We start from the raw sequence: 20,839 nt of genomic DNA on the forward strand, positions 1-20,839 counted from the left end.
AAAGAAAAAAGAAAATTCTTCTCACAACCCATGTCTTTTTAGCTCATGATCATGTCCATTCTCCTCCTTAGAACAACACTTTTGTTATTAAAGCTCTCTAAAGATGTTCAGAGAAATAAACAATTCATCAACACTAAAGAAGTTTAAGTAAAAACAAAATTAGAGATTACTTCATTTTAAACATCCATGGAATATTAATTAAACTGTGTTTTTGGTTTATTATTAAGGTAAAATAGGAACATGATAATTGAAAGTCAAAGGTTTAAGCTTTTGAAATTTACAAATGTACTTCTATGATTTTGAATAAAATGATGCAATAGTGAACTCACAAAAAAATTAAACTATAAGGTAAGAAATATGGCTAAGCTAATAGTTGAAGGAAATTTTCTAGCCACAAATGCATGTATTTTTAATAGAACACCTATGGAAAACTAATTAACAAATTACCTGAACATTCAACTCCATTTAAATGAGAACAGTAGAAAAAGAGAATATAGATTATCAATCTCCCACATCACTGATTTATTGTATTTTTCCAAGATTGTTAGGTTGGTTTAATAATAATGTATCAATAGACTATCTCATATTAAGGACTTGAAGCTCAATGCTATCAAATGATCTCAACAAATACAAACAAATGTTTTATACATTTCAGTAATCACAAAACAGTATTGTAAGTATTATAATTTCTGTGTTATTATTTGTGTCTGGGTAGCCAGAAAATGAATGAGCAGTCTCTGTCTAGATTAACATTCATTTTTCAATAATAAATGAATGACAGAGGTAAAGTTAATTAACATATTTTCTTTTAGTAATTGCTCTCTCTTAAAATTTCATATCTGCAGAAGGATAGTTTTAAGCGAGTTATATGAACTTGAGGTATGATGGTCTCACTAAACTCCATTATTCTTCTATTTATTATTGTTTTATTTATGGTTAAATCATCCATAAAGTACTTAGCACAGTAGCACTTTTCATTTGTATTAATTATTTAGTAATGTTCTTGACATCACCAAAATCTTGTGCATCCAGATTCACAAACTGCCAATCCTTTCGACCCAGCTATTGTCTCAGTCTGTTCAGTAAGCGTTAAATGCCAGCTGAATACAAGGTCTGGACTAGGCTCTGGGGCATAAAGGTGAGTAGGATGCACCCCATGCCCTAGAGTTACTCACAGCTGTGTCCAGCTACTTCGTCTTGTATTGACAACCAATATCTCTCATCTGAAGCTCCACGTTCATAGTGTATCCCAATGCCAGCTGTCTTGTTTCTTGACTACTATAATCCATATTGTCATAGGCAAATTACAACTCATCTACTTCTCTTGGTTCAAAGTGTAAGGACTAATTATAATCCCATCATTCCTCAGATAACAAACTCTAGTCACAGACCCTCTGTAAATTATAACAAGCAGAAGCCTTCAATACCCTTTTCCTAACATGAAACAATAAAGGTTCAGCCAAAATTGAGCAATGAAGTTTAAACAATGCAAGAATCAACATTCTTATAAAAATCAGATTATTGAAATTGTTAAGTAAGACCTAGTTGTGGAGGCCCATAATTAGAATTACTTGTGAAGCTAAGGCAGGTGAATTTGGGTAGAAGAATCATAAGTTCAAGGGTATCCTTTGTTACACAATGAATTCATGATTAGTATGGGTTACATAGTAAGTTTAAGGCTAGCCTGAGCGAAATTTTAAGATCTTATTTCAATACAAAAAGTAACAAAACGAATATAGGAATACAAGTCAGTAGAAGTCCACCTAATGTAAGGCCCTAGGTTTAATTCCCAGTACTACAAATACAAGGAAGTTTTGCTATTAAGGTTCGTGCTGAGTTGTAGCTGTGGAAACTAAAGTCAGAAACAAACAACTCCATCTTAATCATTGAATCAGTTCTTTAGATCTATTTTAAGACTATCATCCAAAGAATTTTAGTAAGTCACATGGGAGAAGAAAGTAAATGAGCCAAGGAATCCCTGAACTCCTGGTAGAAAGAAAAGTGTGTGTCACAGTGCGGTAGGACTATCTCTTGGCACTACAGAAAATGTTCCTATGTCATGACTGATATACAGACTCAATCAGTTATTCACAACTGTATAAAGTGCCTATAAATATATGCATTTAATATTTAACAGGATGAAGATAAAGGGTTCATTTTGACTCAAAATATTTTAGGTGTAATCATACATTCATTGACCCATTATTCTGGGCGTATGACTTGGTAGCATAGCATGACCAGAACATATGACAGAGAAATTATTCGCCTTGTAACCACAATAAAAAACAGAGAAACCTATATAGAGTTCAAAGTCCAACTGTGCCACTCTAGAGAATAAACCCAGTGAGCTAAAATCTTGTTCTAAGTCCCAACTCTAAAATTTCTACCAGCTCCTCAACCTTGACACTTGGGGCTTTGGTGTAATTAAGTCCTATGCTGTAGCACACAGTGACCTATTATTTTTTGGAACCTCAGGTTCCTAGCTAGAATCATCTTCAAAGATAAGTTTGAAAAAATAAAAACAAAACAAAACAAAAACTCAGTTTGCTTTGCAACACTTGACTGGAGATAGATGAATAACAGAACTCAGCTCACAGTCTTTGAGGCTGCACAAATGACCCACCATCTAGGGTCATTCCATTTGCTCCTCATGACAAAAAAAGCTATTCTAAAAATCAAGCAATTTGATGAGATTAGTCATATGTCCAATTCAAATGTCTTTATGTCTCCTTCTTATCCACCCTTCAAAAGTATCAGCTATAACAAAAGTTGGCTACATCTCCAACAAATGAATATTTTCAATTGGTATTTAACATGATTCCTGCTTGAAGACAGAGAAAAAAGTAACAAAGAAAATATAAAGAAAATATTGAAAAAAAACTATACTTCATGATTAATAAGTCAAAGAACTTAAGACATCCACGAATATGTAGACAATAGAAAGGACATAAGGTGCGCTTAAGTATCCATCAGAGTTGAAAATAACAATGAATCCTACACATAAAAGTGTTTTATGAGCACTTGATAGTTCTGGAAATTGAAGGTGAAAATAACCTGGAGAGATTTCTGGAAATAATAGCAGTTGATAAAATAACTAAGAAATTATTTCCAAATGAGAGAAATAAGTGTGACTGAGTGTGTTTGACAAAAGTTGAGCATTTAGGTGCTCCTAAAATACAGAATAAGTAATATCTCTACATAAAATCTTCCCAGACAAAAGAAACCTGATTTTCAGCTCAGATCCTGGAGAAACAGATAAGATGCCAAATTGTTAAGGCAGTTATCCAGGCAATGGTCATCAGACCCTGGAAGAAGGTGAAAAGAATATTAAATTTCACACCCTTTCTTTTAATTTCCCTTTTGAAAATGCATTTTATACTTGATACTGGAAATTTTTTTTTTTTTGGTTTTTCGAGACAGGGTTTCTCTGTGGTTTTGGAGCCTGTCCTGGAACTAGCTCTTGTAGACCAGGCTGGTCTTGAACTCACAGAGATACGCCTGCCTCTGCCTCCCGAGTGCTGGGATTAGAGGAGTGCGCCACCACCGCCCGGCTTGATACTGGAAAATTATAAAACTAAGTTAATACTTGGAATGAAAATGCTAACTTCATGTTATCCTTAGGAAAATCTGTAATGTTTGGTGTTAGTTGCCGTGTGTATGTGTGAGTGTGTGAATGCGCTTGTACATGTATATGAGTGTGTGCATGTATATGTATACAATGCACATACATAGAGTTAGAGGTTGATGGCAATCATCTTCCTTAATTTTCCACCTAAGTTTTAGAGACAGGGTCTCTCGGTGAATCTTGAGCTTGGAAATTGAGCTAGACTACCTAGTCAGCAAGTCCCACTGTTCCACCTGTCTCTTTCTCACCAGTGCTTGGATTACAGCCATACACCACCACATGCTTATTTTGACCAAAGTCTTGTCTTTGCAAACCAAATGCTGATTATGTTCTCAGTGGGCCAGGACAATGAATTCTGAGTCTGACTAAACTCTGTATCTTTCAGATAATTTTTTAAGTCTTTTTAATTACTCTTAGTATTTACTTATTTATAAAAAAATGCAAGCTAGTACTATCTGTTTTGGTGTTTCTATACTTGATTTATTTAAGATGTACTTGAAAAATATGAAGCCTTACACTAACTTTTTAAAACATCATAATTTTCAGTTAATATTATTCATAGTTCCAGAAAGCATTCAATTTAAATATAATAATGCAAAATAAACATAATTTTATAAGAAAAATATTTTTTTATTTAAAATAAATATTCAAACCAAACAGGGTGATGCAGTAGTAGTCATTCAGAATTACAGGCAAAGGATCAAGAATGATCTTGGCTACATAGTTGGCTCAAAATTACCTGAGTTATATGATGCCCATCTAAAATACACACACACACACACACATACACACACATATTCATGCACACATACACATACTCATATATACACATATATATGTTCAAAAAGTTTCTTAATCTGTTTCCATCATTTTGTTACTATTCTTAGCATGACATTAATATTACAGAACATCACATGGTAATTTTCACATAAAATGACAAAATATACTTAGACATAAAATTTGTGAGACTAAAAATCATGAAAACTTCATTATCCTTAGACATGAACTAAGGATAATGCCTCTAGCACAGAACTGGAAGCTTTTTCTTAGATAAAATATCACATATTTTGGAGTCTTTTTAAGTATTCAGAACAAACTCTCATGGCATTTCAATATCAAGAGCATTCTCTTTTATCTTATTATCAAATATTATTCTGCACTTGTATGTTTACAAAATTATTTCATGTCTAAAATATGATTGAATGACAATGGCTATCAATCATCATGTTGTAATTGATTGACTTTATTCCAGTGAAAATTTTATTGGTGCATTTAGCTGAATTCATAACATTTTTCTGTAAACATCAAATATGACAATCATTATTCCATAGGGATAAAGATTTTTACTAAATAGGAGATTTTTGTTCTCTTAGAAAGTTTTTACATAGTGTCTTAGGAATGTTAAGTGGAGAGTCATTAGATTTTCCATTTCTGTGGTCATAGACTTTTGACCTTAAAGTAATGCAGGTAAAAGTTACTTTATTATTTCTTTTGAATAATCACAAAACCCAAAGTCAGACTGTTTATCAACCATGCTGACACTGAAAATATAATTCAAAACCTGACACTATAAACACAAAGGCAAATCTTTAAACTGAAAAGTGTAATTTTCATCCTACTCACTATAATTAAAGTACATTCAGTGTCTTTTTGAAAGAATGAAAAATAACAGGCTTGGTGGATTTCCTTCCATTATCAATACCATATGATGTGTGTAATTCACCAAGCACTTTTATTTCCCAGAACTTTTATGTATAATGACAGTCCAACATCAGCAAAACTTTGTTGACATATTAAGGGACAGAAGATTACCTGTACGGGGCTATAAAACAAAAAGATCATTTGAGCAAAGCCCTATCACATATTTCATTCATCAAACCTGCAATTTACTTCTAAAATGTAGATCTATAATTGTGCATTTTATTAAAATAAACACATTTATGTATATTGTGCTTTAAAATTCAATTGATTCTTTTTTCAGAACATCTCTAATTATTTTCCCAGACTTATTGACTATGGTGGTTTCTGTTCGATTCAACACTTCAATGGTTGTCATTCTGCAACAGAAGCTACTGTTGTTTATCAAAGAAAGGAATACTAAAATAAAAAATAAATGACTCAATATATTCAATCAAAGATGGACAGATAAGCTCCCTAATTGTACCCAGCACTGGATTCTCCTTTAAATAGATTTACCTATATATTATATATCAATGTATATAATAACATATAAAATTTGTTTCTGTTCAGTTGCCCAATTCAGAATTCCATCACAGTGTTTTAAGCATAGTACTCATTGTTGCCAAATATTATGTTTCATTCTTTTCAGACAATACTTCTTTCTTTACAATATATTCATTTAGTTCACCTAATTCTCATTCATACATGCTCATGTGTGTGTGTGTGTGTGTGTGTGTGTGTGTGTGTGTGTGTGTTCATTCATCCTTACATCTAAAGATGTCTTCAGGTCTCCTCCCCTGTGGATCTCCACCTTAACGTTTGATACGAGGTCTCTTACTGAACCTAGAGCTCAATAATTGAAAGGAAATGGATGGCCAGCAAGTCCCAGGAATTTTCTTGTGTTCTCTAAGAAAGCAGTAGAGTTAAGTAAAATGAGCCATGCTCATCAGGTGTTTTCTGGGAACCTGAACTCAGATTCTCATGCCTGTGGATCAAACATTTATCCAACTGAACATTTCCTTCAGTCCTCAATTGGTTTGTTTCTTGTTACTTATGTTGTGTTGTCATGTAATATCATAGATAAAAGAGTTAGTACACAATTGTTAAAGATGACAATAAATATCATTAAAAGGCTTGGTATCAGTTTAAAGAAGCATAGTTCCCGAGTGAAGCCCTCAAAATTGTATATACCCAGTCTAAATTTATTTTAAAATATCTACAGTTAAATATAATGTAAAACTAAAATTTTTAACTCTAATATTCAGCCTTACAAATTAGAGTAGAAGATAGCAAGTTATATTATTTCTGTCTCCTGGGTTTTAATGGTCTTCTACCTATTATGGTTATAAAATTACTCAAGAATGCATAATTTTTGTTCAAGGAGAAAAATAATTCAAAATTTAAGCATTTATACTAAAAAGTTAAATTGTTTCAATTCTTTGAAGGTTTTTTTTAAATACAAAGAATTCAATATTCTGTAAATGAACCAAAACTCCATGCATGTTTGACATATGTTAACACACAGGTATAGTAACACACAGGAATAGTTGGTGTGTGTGATAATTTATTTGTACTTTTCATGAGTTGTTTATTATATAGTATTTAAAACAATTCACTCTGTATTCTATGTTTAATAAGAAAAGACTTCAAATTTTAGTTCTTTCTATACTATCTCATTTTTACATATATGTATATATATTATACATAAAATATGTATGATTTACCCCCAGAAAATTGACTGTTTTTATGTAGTTCTGGTAAGTGCAACATTGAGAAAATGTTTTTGCACTTCATTTTATGTCCTTTGGTATGCTAAAATTAGTAATAAAAAGAACAAGTTATACAAGAAAATGAAGACAGTCAATCATGTGTTTTGTTATAGTATAGGAAGAAAAGGAAAATAGATAAAAGCTTTCTAGTTTATCAATTCAGTGCCTTGGTAGGCACATTAAACAATCATTATGAGGTCAATTGAAACCATCTAGTACATGTATGGGCCACTTGTTTTTGTTTATTTGTTTTGAACTATTCTCCCACAAAAAGAAACCATTTTTTCCTAAGAGAACAAAAAATTTAGATAAACCTGGAATACTTTTTGAACTACAGAAACCAGAACGCTACATCAATACTGAGAACATTACTAAATTGCATATGAACCACTATGAGAGGAGACAATGTTGGAAATGCTATCCAAGTATCCAAAGAAGTAATAATTATTGTAGCTAGTATAAGGACAAATCTACAGATCTTGAATCCATAACAATACTTTTAAAAGGAAAGCCCTAAAAACTTACATACTATATATAACAAAATATACTATATTCATCTGCTTTGATTTTAATACCAAAAATTCATATATTGATCATAGCAAGTCAAGTCAAATATGTTTGTAGTGGAATTTTAGACAATCATCATGGGTGATTGTATAATCATAAAATAAAAAGGAAATAATGCTTTCTGTTTGGGGAGAAGCAAAAAAATAGTACAGATTGGAGATAATGTAAACATAGAGAATAGACCACTTTCCATATGAAAACAATAAAGTTTTAAAAGATGTATAAGGATAAGGAATATTAGGATATTTCATACTTTCTCTAAGTTGAGTTTCATTATTGGTGGCAGTGGTAAGGTCTGCCTACTTTAATTAACTAAAGACAGTGGCCACATGTCTGAACTAATGCCCAAAGTTGTATCCAATGTCATGCAGGTGACAATAGCTACACAATTGGCATGCAGGGCACACTGATATTTTGATAAGTAACTAAAGATAAACTCCTGAGTCATAGAAGTGAAAGAATCCAACTATTGAGAACAGTAGTACAGTTTCCAGACACTTGATTTTTAAACTTTTCCAATGACAAATGTTTTCCTCACATATTTTTGAGATATAGAAGAGTAACTAGCAACAACTGTTCTAAGGTTATTTTTAGGTGATGTATTTGCTAATTTTGTTGTGATAAAATATCATGACCAGAAAACACTTGCAGAAAAGTTTGTTTTAGTTTATGGTTCCATAACAGCTGGTAAGAAATGGTGGCAGATGGCAGAGGAGGAATATAAGAGATCATGTTTTCATACACAAGTATGAATAAGGTATAGCAAGCAGGGGTGGGGCTAGGCTATGAACTGTCAAAGACCAGCGCTAGCTATGTACTTCCTGCAGCAAGGCTAAACCTTACTAAAGTTAAACTATTAAAGTTTCTATGACCTCCCCAAAACACCAACTGGAGACCAAGTGTTCAACTACATAAATCAATGTGGGAATTTCTTTTAAAAAAATTACAAGAAGTAAATCAAAGATATCTCTCAGTTTAAAAAACTGTTTCTTGGTCTAGTCTCAAAAAAATAAAATATAACCTCCAAATTTTGACGTATTCATCAACCAATTGAATCAGGAATCTAATGCTATATAGTAATTTAAGCTGTTTTAAATACAATATATAAAAGAAAACCATAAGATGGAATAAAGAAAAGAAATCTGCAATGTAGCTCTATGAATTTTCATTAACAGCATCCAAATTGAAAGCCTACCTGAGGCCAGAAGTCTCTGGTCCTCTTCTAACATCCATTCCTCTCTTAGACAGTAACTTTGAACCTGACTTTAATTTAGCTTTTCTTAGTTATTAACTGTGTATAAATGACTATATGCAACTATAGATTTTATTACTTGATATCATTGATCAATAAAGACATGTATATGTTTCATATGGCAGGCATTGGTCAGTCCTAACTCTTACATAATATTGTAGTTTACTTATGAATGTGCCACATTAATTATCTATCACATACTGCCAATTGGAATTTGAACTATATAGAATTATTGTTTATCATTAATAGTTGTTTTTGTAAATGTTCTTTGTATATCTTAAAACTGGTACATATTGGTTATCAATTATTTATATCCTCAGCCTTAAATAGTATGGTTAGCTTTCTCCTAATGTTCGTATCAGCTTTTATTCCTTTAGGAAGAGCATGGGAATTTAGTGACTCCATATCATTACTAATAGTTATTTTTATATTTTTTATGACAGTTATTTTGAAGAGTGGGGTTGGTGGTTGGTATGATTTGGAATTCTAATAAGAATAGAGTGGTCAGAATGAAGATAGGTGTCTCCAAACTTGAGACCTTTCTAAAATCATGGTGACTCCTAAGGGGAGAAATAAATGGGAATTAGAATATAATTCAGGTTGATATTTGTAGGTGTCTTCATTTCTTCTATTAAAACCAGAATCAATCAGAAACTTAAAATAACAAAGTCTTCAACTTCTAAGTTATTCCTATTTCTAATCAATAATGAATAAAACCTTCTATTATCCTGAATTTTATTTCTAACAAGCTAAAATAATACCCTGAAGTGGAAAAGATAATTTCTATTATGAACACAAAAATGATGAACAAGTGTTGAGCCAGTGTCCCTATAGCAGAATGTGGAGTCCTTTGAGTATTTGTCCAAGTATGGTAGAGCTGGATCTTGAGGTAGATCTATTCCCTGGATTCTTAGGAACTGGGACACTGATTTACATAGTGGCTGTATAAATTAAATTTGCACTCCCACCAGTAGTAAATGAGAGTTCCCCTTATTGAATATCTTTGTCAGCATGAACTGTCATTTGTTTTATTGATTTTAGTCATTCTTAGTGGTGTAAGATGAATCTCAAAGAAGTTTCAATTTGCAAGTCCTTGCCAAAGACGTTGAACATTTAAGTGTTTCTTGGCCACTTATATTTCATATTTTGAGAACCCAGTTTAGATCTGTACCCCCATTTTAATTGAGGTATTTGTTTTCATGATGTCTAGTTTTTGAAAGTTCTTTGTATTTTTGATATGAGTCCTCTATCAGATATCAAATTGGTAAAGATCTTTTCCCATCCTGCGGCCTGCTTTTTTTTTTTCAGAATGATGCTGTCCTTTGCCATATCACTATTAAGTTTAATGAAGTCTCATTTATTAATTATTGTAAGTGCCTGTGATTTTGGTGTCCTGTTCATAAACTATTTTCCTGAACCAATGAGCTAAAGTCAATGAGCTAATTGTCAACTTTCTTTTCTATCAGATTCAGGGTAGCTGGCCTTATACTGAAGTCTTTGATCAATTTAGAGTTGAGATTTGTTCAGGATGATAAATAAGAGTCTATTTAATTCTTCCATATACAGTTATCCAGTTTAACCAGCACCATTTTTTGAAGACGCTGTCTAATTTCCAATGTGTATTAAAAAAGTCAGGTTTTTTTTTTTTGAGACAGGCTTTCTTTGTAGCTTTGGAACTGTCCTGGCACTAGCTCTTGTAGACAAGCCTGGCCTCAAACACACAGAGATCTGCCTGACTCTGCCTCCCGAGTGCTGGGATTAAAGGCGTGCACAACCACCACCTGGCTAGGAAGTCGGTTTTTAAAGCATGAAATTATAAGGATTATAACACGTTATTCACACATTGTGTTGGGAGATTTGAGTGCTGCAGTCAATTTATTCTTTCATACCTTGAGTACAGTAGAATATGGTCTAGTGACATATAACTCTCTAGTAATAGGAAGTCTCAATTTGATGGCTTTGAGATGCAATTTTATAGTTTCAAAAATACTCAAAAACTTAGTGTCAGCTAATAAATGTTTTGTTCTTATAAGCAATAAAACAATGAAAGATAGGGAAAAAATTTATTTTAATAAGTTTAGATACCTTCTTAGAAGGAACTCCCAAAGAACAGATAACTTTTAAAACATACCTTAAAATGCAATAAATAATAAATAATCTAAAATGCAATAAATAATAAATAATCTAAATTCTCCCCAAGCTGTACCCACAAGCACTTTATGCTAATTCAGTCTGATGCTGGCTCACTCTATTCACACACTTGATCTAGTTTATTTACTAATTTAACAGCTCTTTGCCACCATCAGACTATTTCTCAGAAGCTACTGAGTCACGCAGCATCTCTGGAATATTTTCAAGTTCTCCAGTGCCACAGACTGCTGGAGTCCCAGAAGGGACAGACATTTCAGATGGGAGAGTATATTGACTGGAATTCTCTTTGCTAAAACACCTACACTTCGTCAGCTCTTTCATCTTCTCTATGTCTATAGAAATACTGGTTTATAACCTGGCTCTCCTCTAGATTAAATCAGTTGCACTGACACTTTCTTCATGAAGCAAGGTGAAGACTCAGCACCTCACTGAAACTGGCACATTACCCACTATATGTAAGACTATCATCAGAAATCTAGATTCCTATAGCTTCCCTTCCATCACTCAAGTGATTGAATTTCGAGGGAATGTGGTCATCACCCAAAACTATAAATGAAACCGTTGTATTATGAGCAATTAGAGGCTCAGTTTCAGTTTCACTGTGTAGAGTATTAGAAAGGTAGAATGGAAATTACTCATAATATGCAACAAATAAAAATTAAGGAGTAGATGGAAATATCAATACCAAGGTGATGTTTAGTATATGATCCATTTAAATTTGGAACTTAACCAACAGTGGGTAAAGCAATCCATGAGGCCTGAGTGATCATTTGGAACCCTGGCAGAAGAGTTTGGCACAAGACATTATGCATTAGTGTACTCAGAATGTGTAAATTATCATCATAATGCCTCTTAAACACACCCAGTCTGTAGCAGAATCATCCGGTAATGAAGCCAGACAACTTGATGAGAAATGCCTGTCTCATTTACTTCCTTAATATGCCCCAATCTATAAATTAAAACTGTAAAAAATGATTCAGCTGACCTACCCTTTCAACAGAATGGTCTTATAGCCGGGCGGTGCTGGCGCACGCCTTTAATCCCAGCACTTGGGAGGCAGAGGCAGGTGAATCTCTGTGAGTTCAAGACCAGCCTGGTCTACAAGAGCTAGTTCCAGGACAGGCTCCAAAGCCACAGAGAAACCCTGTCTCGAAAAACCAAAAAAAATAAATAAATAAAAAAACAAACAAACAGAATGGTCTTATAGAAGAGCAGTATTGTTTTCTTATACATGAAAAATATAAATACACCAGAATAGGTACATTACAGAACTTAAGCATCTTAGGAAAGCTGCCATTTCAGACTAACATTCCTTCTAATACAAGAGTAACAGTCAGGTTTTGTTTAAGGTGAAACTTGCTTTACCTTCTTTTTATACACAAAATTTGTATTAGCATGTATTCATCGTGCATAGTGATAGGAAAGAAAAGTAAGCAGGATCCTTACTACTCAAGAGTTCCGAAGATTTATAATTTGGAAGTGAATCACCCTGTAGATACTCTCCAGTTTGAGCATTTGGTCTCCAGCTGCAGGTTCTGTTTTGGGGAAAATATGGAAACTGTAGAGTAGGGTGTCAGTAGAGAAAATTAGTAATCATTCTTGAGGTTCACAGCCTGACTCAGCTTTTCAGTTAAGTTCAGTCAAGCTCTGAAGAGACAAAGAATCATCACAGCAACAAATTATTGACTTAACCTCCCATGAACTATGAGCCCAGATAAATCCTCTTTTAACTTGGATTTTCACCAGGTGTTTGGTCACAGTGATAAAACAAGTGGCTAAAATAAAATGAAGCAACATTGCTCTCATTGCAGATAACTCCAGTGTCCATTTGAAACTTGTGATTATAGTCACATTGGCACCCAAAGACAAAAGATCATTTTTGCTTTAAGACATAGTCTTTCATTCAGGTGAACATTTATGACTACTACTAGAGATATGAAGCCAAAACTCAGAATCAAACTCTTCCCTCACAATAAAATAAAGACCGAAATAAATTATGCAACTGGTCAGAACGAAATTTAAAGTTCAAAGTTTGAGTTCTTTTCACTGCTGGAGACAAAATTCAAAAATTTTTAACCAGCACCACTCTTCTGTCGTCTCTTCCTTATGTTAAAGGAGAAAACAAGGAATTCAGAAAGAAATGACATTTGCAACATCCCAAGAAAAAAATTATACCTATGCTGAGAATTATAGGATTAAGGAGCCTCATGAACGGAAAGTAAAAGCTGCATTGACTGCAGTTAAGAAGTTGTTTTCTGTTTCTGCTGAGAAACTGTGGTATTGTAGACATTAAACAAATTAAAGTCTATTTATTCTTCTTACATACCTCATTTCATATGGTAGTGAAGCCTTAGATGAAGACAGTGGTAAACCCAGACTGCTTCTCATTCTGCTAAGGTGTTTAGATTTTGCTCAGCAAACTGATGGTCTGCTATGTGTGTCTCCTTCACTGTCCCAGGATCCTGCCTACTCATGTTCTTCAGGAGCCACTTTCGTTTTTAGCATCTATCAGGTGTTCAGCATTATTCAATTGTAAGGAGTTCTACCAAGGGTCAGGGAGAAAACTCAGTGAGTAAAAGGCAGGCTATACAAGCTTGAGTACCTGAATTAGATTCACAAAACCCACAGTAGAAGGGAGTTGGCACCCAGACTTTGACTTCTGCATGTATGCAGTCAATGTCTGTCTCTCTGTCTCTGTCTCTGTCTTTCTCTCTCTGTCTCTCTCTCTCTCTGTCTCTCTCTCTCTCTCTCTCTCTCTCTCAAACACACACACACACGCACAATAGGAGAGAGAGCAGTGAAAAAATAATTTTAGAAAGTAATTCTATCAAGTATCCTCATATGCCTCATATGTTTTAGTTATGTATCTCTGATACTACCCATATTTTCCTGTGTTCCAGTTTAAGACTGAGTCTATCTTATTATTGTTACTCCAAAAAGAAAGAATTTATATTGAAAAGTATCTGTTCCAAACTATCCAGATAGTTTTCTATCATTGTGATTTTTCATCTACAAATTCAAATGGCAATGATTATGTACTCTACAAAACACCAAGTTCTCTTGTACCAGAGTTCCTTCATTATTCAGATGGGTTCATTTAATGGTGGCCCATGTGGGAATCTTATCCATTTTCAGGCAAAATGTTTTGCCACACTCAAAGGAAACGGCCGTTAATGAGCAGCTTTATCTGCATTTAACTACCTCCTAACAAGTGGAAAATAAGAAAAAGTGCTGTATCTGCCTAGACTTCTTTTACCTCAAAGTAATCAAACTGGAAAGCAGCCCTTGACCGTGAACTAAAGAGCAAGGCATTGAACTGTGAACTGCAATCACACGGTAACTGAGGGTCTGGAGCTCTTTCTAGAAGAATGAGCTTTCTGCCTGAGTGTTTCTTTCAGAAGAGAGAAATGAAATGTCACAGCAATTATCTGGGCAGTGGACAGTAAGGGGAAAGCCGGTTGTGGTCAGAGTCCTAATTACTGGATTAGGCAGAGATAGATCCAAGCAACTCCTGTCATTTCAAGGTGAGTTTAGTGAGAAGACCATGAAAATTCCTCAGAAGGTTACTAGACACATACAAATGAGTCTGGCACACTTTGTGGGAATGCTTGAGGGTTCACATTCCCAAGCACTGTCTCTAATCATCAGGTCTGTAATTCCACATAATGAAAAAGTGCAGCTAAGAATTTGTCTGTAATAAGTGGAGCACTTACAATATTCTGGCTAATTTCTTAATATATAAAGGTCTATTACTTGAGTCTAGCAAAAATGGTAATGATCTTTTTTGGCTTCCACTTGCATATCAGGCTTCTAAGGATGTAAGATCACAACCCTGGAAACTATGGGGTAAGAAACCCTAGGTAGCTACACATTTATTTTTAAGAGTAGAATATTCAAAGGGCTAGGCAGCGATATCCATTAGCAAAATGGATATCCTCACAAACAGGATATCTGAGTTTAGTCTCTGGAACACAAAAGAAAGAGAAAGCTGAGTATGATGGCAAATGCTTATGATCCTAGAACTGGGGACATGAAGACAGGCTAAATCTGGAGCTTGCTGATCAGCAAGCCTACCCCTGTTGGAGAGATGAAGGCCAGGGACAGACTGTCTTGAAAACCAAGGCGGACAGAATGTGAGGAATAAAAACCAAAGTTATCTTTTGCCTTTCTCATGTGTATACAGGCATGTGCCTCCACACACAAACATAAATATTTGCACACATCCATACATATATGTGTGTATAAATACAAAAGTTATATTTCATACACAATGCATATACAACTTGATTTCAAAGAACCAATCTTGCTCCTAAAGTAAAACTTACAGAAATATTAGAAACCACTGGTTCTCTCTCTCTCTCTTTCTCTCTCTCTCCTAAATTAGAAAGTGTTTCTCATGTCCCATTTACCAGGATGTTCATGTATTGGACTTAAGGTACAAGTCTAGTAAAGGAAGTTTCAGTCAGGAGCTTACACTGCACATCTAGATGAAGGTGTGGGTGATGATGCCCGCCGTGTGTGTGTGTGTGTGTTGTAGTTACTGTATTACTAAAGCTATATTTGATGCTGTGTACCTACCTCCTAGAAAAATGCCTTAAGACAGAGTACAATTTGGAGATAAAAACACCATTTATCAGTTTACAGATAATATTTCTGTAAACTGAATGTTTAGTCTTATATTTATGTTTTTGGGAAGATTCTTCTGATGTCCTGAGGCACCAGGTATGGTGGCTTCTTTATATGGAAACTGAAGCTGTTGATAGACAAGTTTCATAGAAATTAATTTACTGTTTTGGATTCACAAATCTTTGTGAACAAAATTGTGTGTGTATCTTGAAAGGGTTATGAAATTGTAACTTAAATCTGTACAAAGTGCACAATTCTGTAGCCCTGTTCATGAAGTGTGAAGTATGGGGAGAAACTAAGAATTAAAAACTATCTTTTGGTACCAGGAAACCATGTTTATGTGGGTGTAAAATCATCTTTATGTGGGAGTAAAATTATCAGCAGAATTGAAGTCAAATAACTTTACTCAAATAAAATGCAGATTGAGCATGAAAGGTATGACACAAACAAGTTACAAAGCACATACATTGGTTATTTTGACTTCGTTTTTAAAATTTGCATTCTTTTGAGATAAGGTCTCCCACTATAGCCTAGCATTGCCTCAAATTTGGAACGGTCTTCCTACCTCAGTTCCTTGGGCGCTGGTATTATAGGTATGAGTCTCTTGCAACTAATCTGCATTCTTATTTTATCTAACTGAAATTGCCATTACCATATAAAAGTTGTGTCTCACTGGACTGTATCTTCAAAGTATTTTTAATTCAGTAAATAAACAAGTTATTAGTAAGTTGCCTCGATATTTTAAATAACCTTTTATATTTAGACTAAACATAAAAAAAAAAACAGTTGGTGTTCCTTTGTTAGTGATGGGGAAAATAGCTTATTCTTATCATACAAAATTCACAAAATATGAAGGGTAAGTAACCAAAAGAAACTATTATGGCAAATGTCTTCACAGGTTGTGTTTAACTTCTTCCGGGTCTTTCTCTATGACTGGTTCCCTCAATGGGGTTTTGCTTTGTCCAAACAGATATGTTATTTCTTTCTTCTTTTCCCATATGACGCTTTTACAAATAACATCACATAGTCATTTATTATAATAGATTGGGATATTTTTATTTTCTCATGGTGTCCATCACTGTATATCATACTCACTTTTTTATTTCTTTGTTTTTTAATAAAAACAGTTAAGATTACACTGAACCAGCAGAATTTTGCACCAAATCGACTCTAAATGAGTTCTCTTACCACACAAATATCCAAGGGCAAAAAAGAGATGCTTCATTGATGGTTTAAAGTATCAGAACACAATCACTCCCAAACATTGCTAACCCCTAAGCTACAGAGAGGTAGGGACACACCTTGGAAGCCAACATATGTTCATTTCCTTTTAACTTTTAATAATAGTGTCAAATTTCAAATACATCATAAGACCATGTAATGGAGGTTACATAAATAAAGTTTACTGAAAATGAACAGAAAGCATCCGAGAAGTAAATAAGTGGAGTGAAGAGAACACGTTGAAACCAGACAACCATAAAACTAATACAAAAATATTTTAACCTTCTGTAGGAACTAACGTCCATGAAGTTGGACTGTCTGGATCACGCTCTTCTTGAATAACTTCAGCAAACTCAAACAGTGGGGAAGTATCAAGCATAGAGACAGCAAAGACAGCTATTAATAGTAAAGCTTAAACATTATACTTTCAAATATGGAATGGAAAATAGTGCTACACTTGAAGAAACAATTTAAGTGTACGATAAGAAAAACTTTGAAATTAGGTGTCAAAACTGCAGAGAAAGAAATGAAAGAAAATTTTTTTTTCAGGAAAAACTAAAATAACAGAAAATAAATAAAACATAATGCCTATTGAGGGAAGGCAGAAATGATTTAAATCAAAGTGAAATAAAGGTTTAAAGAGTGTTACAAACATTGAAGATAGTCAAAGAAAAATTCAACTTAATAGCACTATATTCTATTTCCCCTTCTTTGGAAGATCTCTTCCCCTGTCAACTCCCTTAGTAGTTAACTAACCTCTGTGGTTTTTCTGTTTGAAACATGTGTACCCAAAGCTTAAAAGCTAACATCTGCATGTAAGATAAAACATAAAATATTTTTCTTTTTAAGTCTGTGTTACCTCACTCCAAGATTATTGTTTCTAGCTCCCTCAATTTATCTGTAATTTTTATGATTTCATATTTCTTAACACGTGGATAACATTCCAGTGTGTAAATGCACATTTCTGCTTTCCAATCATCAGTTCATCTAGGCTATTTCCAGTTTCTAACTCCTCTTAGTAGACCAACAATGAATGCAAATGAATAAGTATCTCTATAGTGAGATGTAGAACTCCTTGACTATATGCCCAAGTGTGGTAGAGACAGATTATGTGGTAGACAGATTTTCAGTCTTTTAAGGAATCTCCACAAGAGTTCCATAGTGACTCTGTCAGTTTGTAATCTCACCAGAATATGTTCCCCTTTCTCTGCTGTTATTTATTTTATTGATCTTAGCTATTCTGATGAGGATTAGATAAAATATCAAAGTAGCATTATTGCATTTCCCTGATGTCTAAAGATGTTGAACATTTTTAATGTGTTTCTCAGCCATTTATTTTTCCTCTTTTGATAATTCTTTATTTGGTCCAATACTTCATTTTTTTCATTTATTTGTTTTGTTCTGTTTTTAAGTTCTTTATTTATTTTAGATAATAACCTGCTACCAGATGCATAATTGGTAAGGATTCTCCCTATTATGTTTGCTGCTGCTTTGTGTGAACAGTAGTGGCCTTTGTCGTGTAAAAACTTTTCAGCTTAATGGGGCCCTATTTTTTGTGTCCTATTCAGAAAATTCCTTTCCTGTGTCAATGAGTTCAATATTAATCCCCCATTTTCTCTGTGTTCAGATTCAGGGTATATATTCTCATGTTGAAGTTCTTGATTCATTTGGAGATGAGTTTTGTGAAGGGTGATAGACACAGGTCTATTTTCTTTTTCTTTTTTTTTTTTTACTTATTTATTTATTTTTATTCTTTTTTAATTAAAATTTCCACCTGCTCCCCATTTCCCATTTCCCTCCCCTCCTCCCAAATATTGCCCTCCCCCCACTTCCCTCCCCCTATCCCCACTCCTCTTCTCCTCCCCCCACTCCATTCCTCCTCCCTCTCGATACTGAAGAGCAGTCCAAATTCCCTGCCCTGCGGGAAGACCAAGGTCCTTCTATCTACGTCCAGAAAGGTGAGCGTCCAAACAGGCTAAGCTCCCACAAAGCCAGTTCATGTATTAGGATCGAAACCTAGTGCCATTGTCCTTGGCTTCTCATCAGTCTTCATTGACCGCCATGCTCAGAGAGTCCGGAATCAACCCATGCTTATTCAGTCCCAGACCAGCTGGCCTTGGTGGGCTCCCAATAAATCAGGGACCTCCTGAAACTGAGTAGCTTCTGTAAAGCAAAGGACACAGGTCTATTTTCATTCTTCCACATGTACCTATCTGATAGAACAGTGCTATTTGGTAAAGAAGCTAACTTACCTTCATTTTGTATTTTGGCTTTTTTGTCAAAAATTAGGTCACCATACATGTATGAATTATGTCTGTATCTTCAGTTTGATCCTACTGATCAGTGTGTCTGCTTTTATGACAATACCATATTGCCATATTTTTGTTATTATTATTACTATAAGTTGGTCACCACAGAGGGTGCTTTTTTTGGCCATGCAGACTTTGTTGAAATCCCCTGAACAATGCTGGCTGTGTAAATGTGAGCAGGAATCTTAATGATGGTGCTGATGTTGTTTTTTAATATGAAAAACAGAACTATTTGTGAGTAAGTCACTTGCTTAGAAGCAGAATTTAATGTAACCATTAAAAAACCTTAGTTTATAGTAAACTGATATTCACTGTAAACTATCTGCTTATGTACAGAACCTGAGAACAAGATATTGTAGTTGTGAGCCAAATGAAGCCATTTCCTGATATAGCAAATGCTTTTAGATTGTTTTCTATATTCTATTAAAGCTAATTAAAACTCTATTTAACAAAGATTTTGTCAATGGTAGTATCCTGACAGTTATATGAGGATATTAAAAATCTCAAATCTGAAAAACTAACCTCAATTTGTAAGCAACTGAAATCATGAATTCAACTTGACTATGAGACAAAATATAACATCTGGCTTATGCAATTATTATTTCAAAATCACCGAGACTGTCCATCACCTGGAAATATAATGAAGTACTTCTTCATGAACTTCCACATAAAAAAGATATGTGTTCTTTATTTCTGCTTGAATAGCCATCACTGTTCTGACAGGCATCTAAAATCACAAAAATATGTCTACCAAGTCATTAAACTCTTAAATGAAATGCATTTTTACTAACTTTTATGGTATAAATTTAATGTTTAAAGACATAGAATCCGTGTCTGGGATATCCAGGCTGCATCAGTCATTTGAAGAAGAAGCAGGCTAATATACTCAAGATGTGGCTGTACCTGTCATCTGCAAAGAGTGCTTAAAACCCAACCCCAGCTAAAAAACCCTCCTAACCCAACTGCACAGCTTGATACCCTAAGCTGTTGGCTTTCATATAAAAAACACTAAAAATAAGTATCATATTCATCTCCCAGCATATAAAATTTAAGGCAATGAGTTACAATCAGTAGGAAAGAATCACTTGTAGTCTAACTTACCTGTATAAAACTATTTTTTTGAGTTTTCTTTTCACTATTTTTAGTTCTTAAATTTTCAGTATGCTCTGGAAAGACAATCAGGACAATTCAATTTGCCTTCCTTTCTCTATTGCACTAATACTAAAATGGCACTAATCTATGGATTTCCTCAATTTCAAAGTATTTTAATATTTTCTTTTATATACTCAACTAACTAAACATTGAGAGACAGAGGCAGACGGATCTCTGTGAGTTCAAGGCTACTCTGGGCTACATAAAATTAATCCAGAAAGAGATCTAGGTGGTGGTGGCTCACCCCTTTAATCCCAGCACTTGGGAACAGACACCTTTAATCCCTGCACTAAGAAGGTGGAGACAGGAATGATATGGCTTGGCAGAGAGAGTAATATAAAGAGGAAGAGACAGGAACTCAGTGGAGTGTGGAGTTTGAGAACTCATGGAGACAGAATCTGGCCCATTCAACCTGAACATTTGGTAGAGGTAAAAGATCTCTCTAATGGTTGGTGTTTTGCTTTTCTGATCTTCAGCTTGAATCCCA

At 34.2% G+C, this 20,839-nt stretch overlaps 1 protein-coding gene across 1 annotated transcript in view; it reads left to right on the forward strand.

Moving 5' to 3' along the window:
- Dok6 (docking protein 6) overlaps positions 1-20,839 on the forward strand; it is a 309,821-nt gene that overhangs the window by 256,783 nt on the left and 32,199 nt on the right. The gene's annotated exons all lie outside the window — the stretch shown is intronic.

Source organism: Chionomys nivalis, chromosome 14, assembly GCF_950005125.1.
Source record: "Chionomys nivalis chromosome 14, mChiNiv1.1, whole genome shotgun sequence".
In the NCBI taxonomy this organism is placed as follows: Eukaryota; Metazoa; Chordata; class Mammalia; order Rodentia; family Cricetidae; genus Chionomys; species Chionomys nivalis.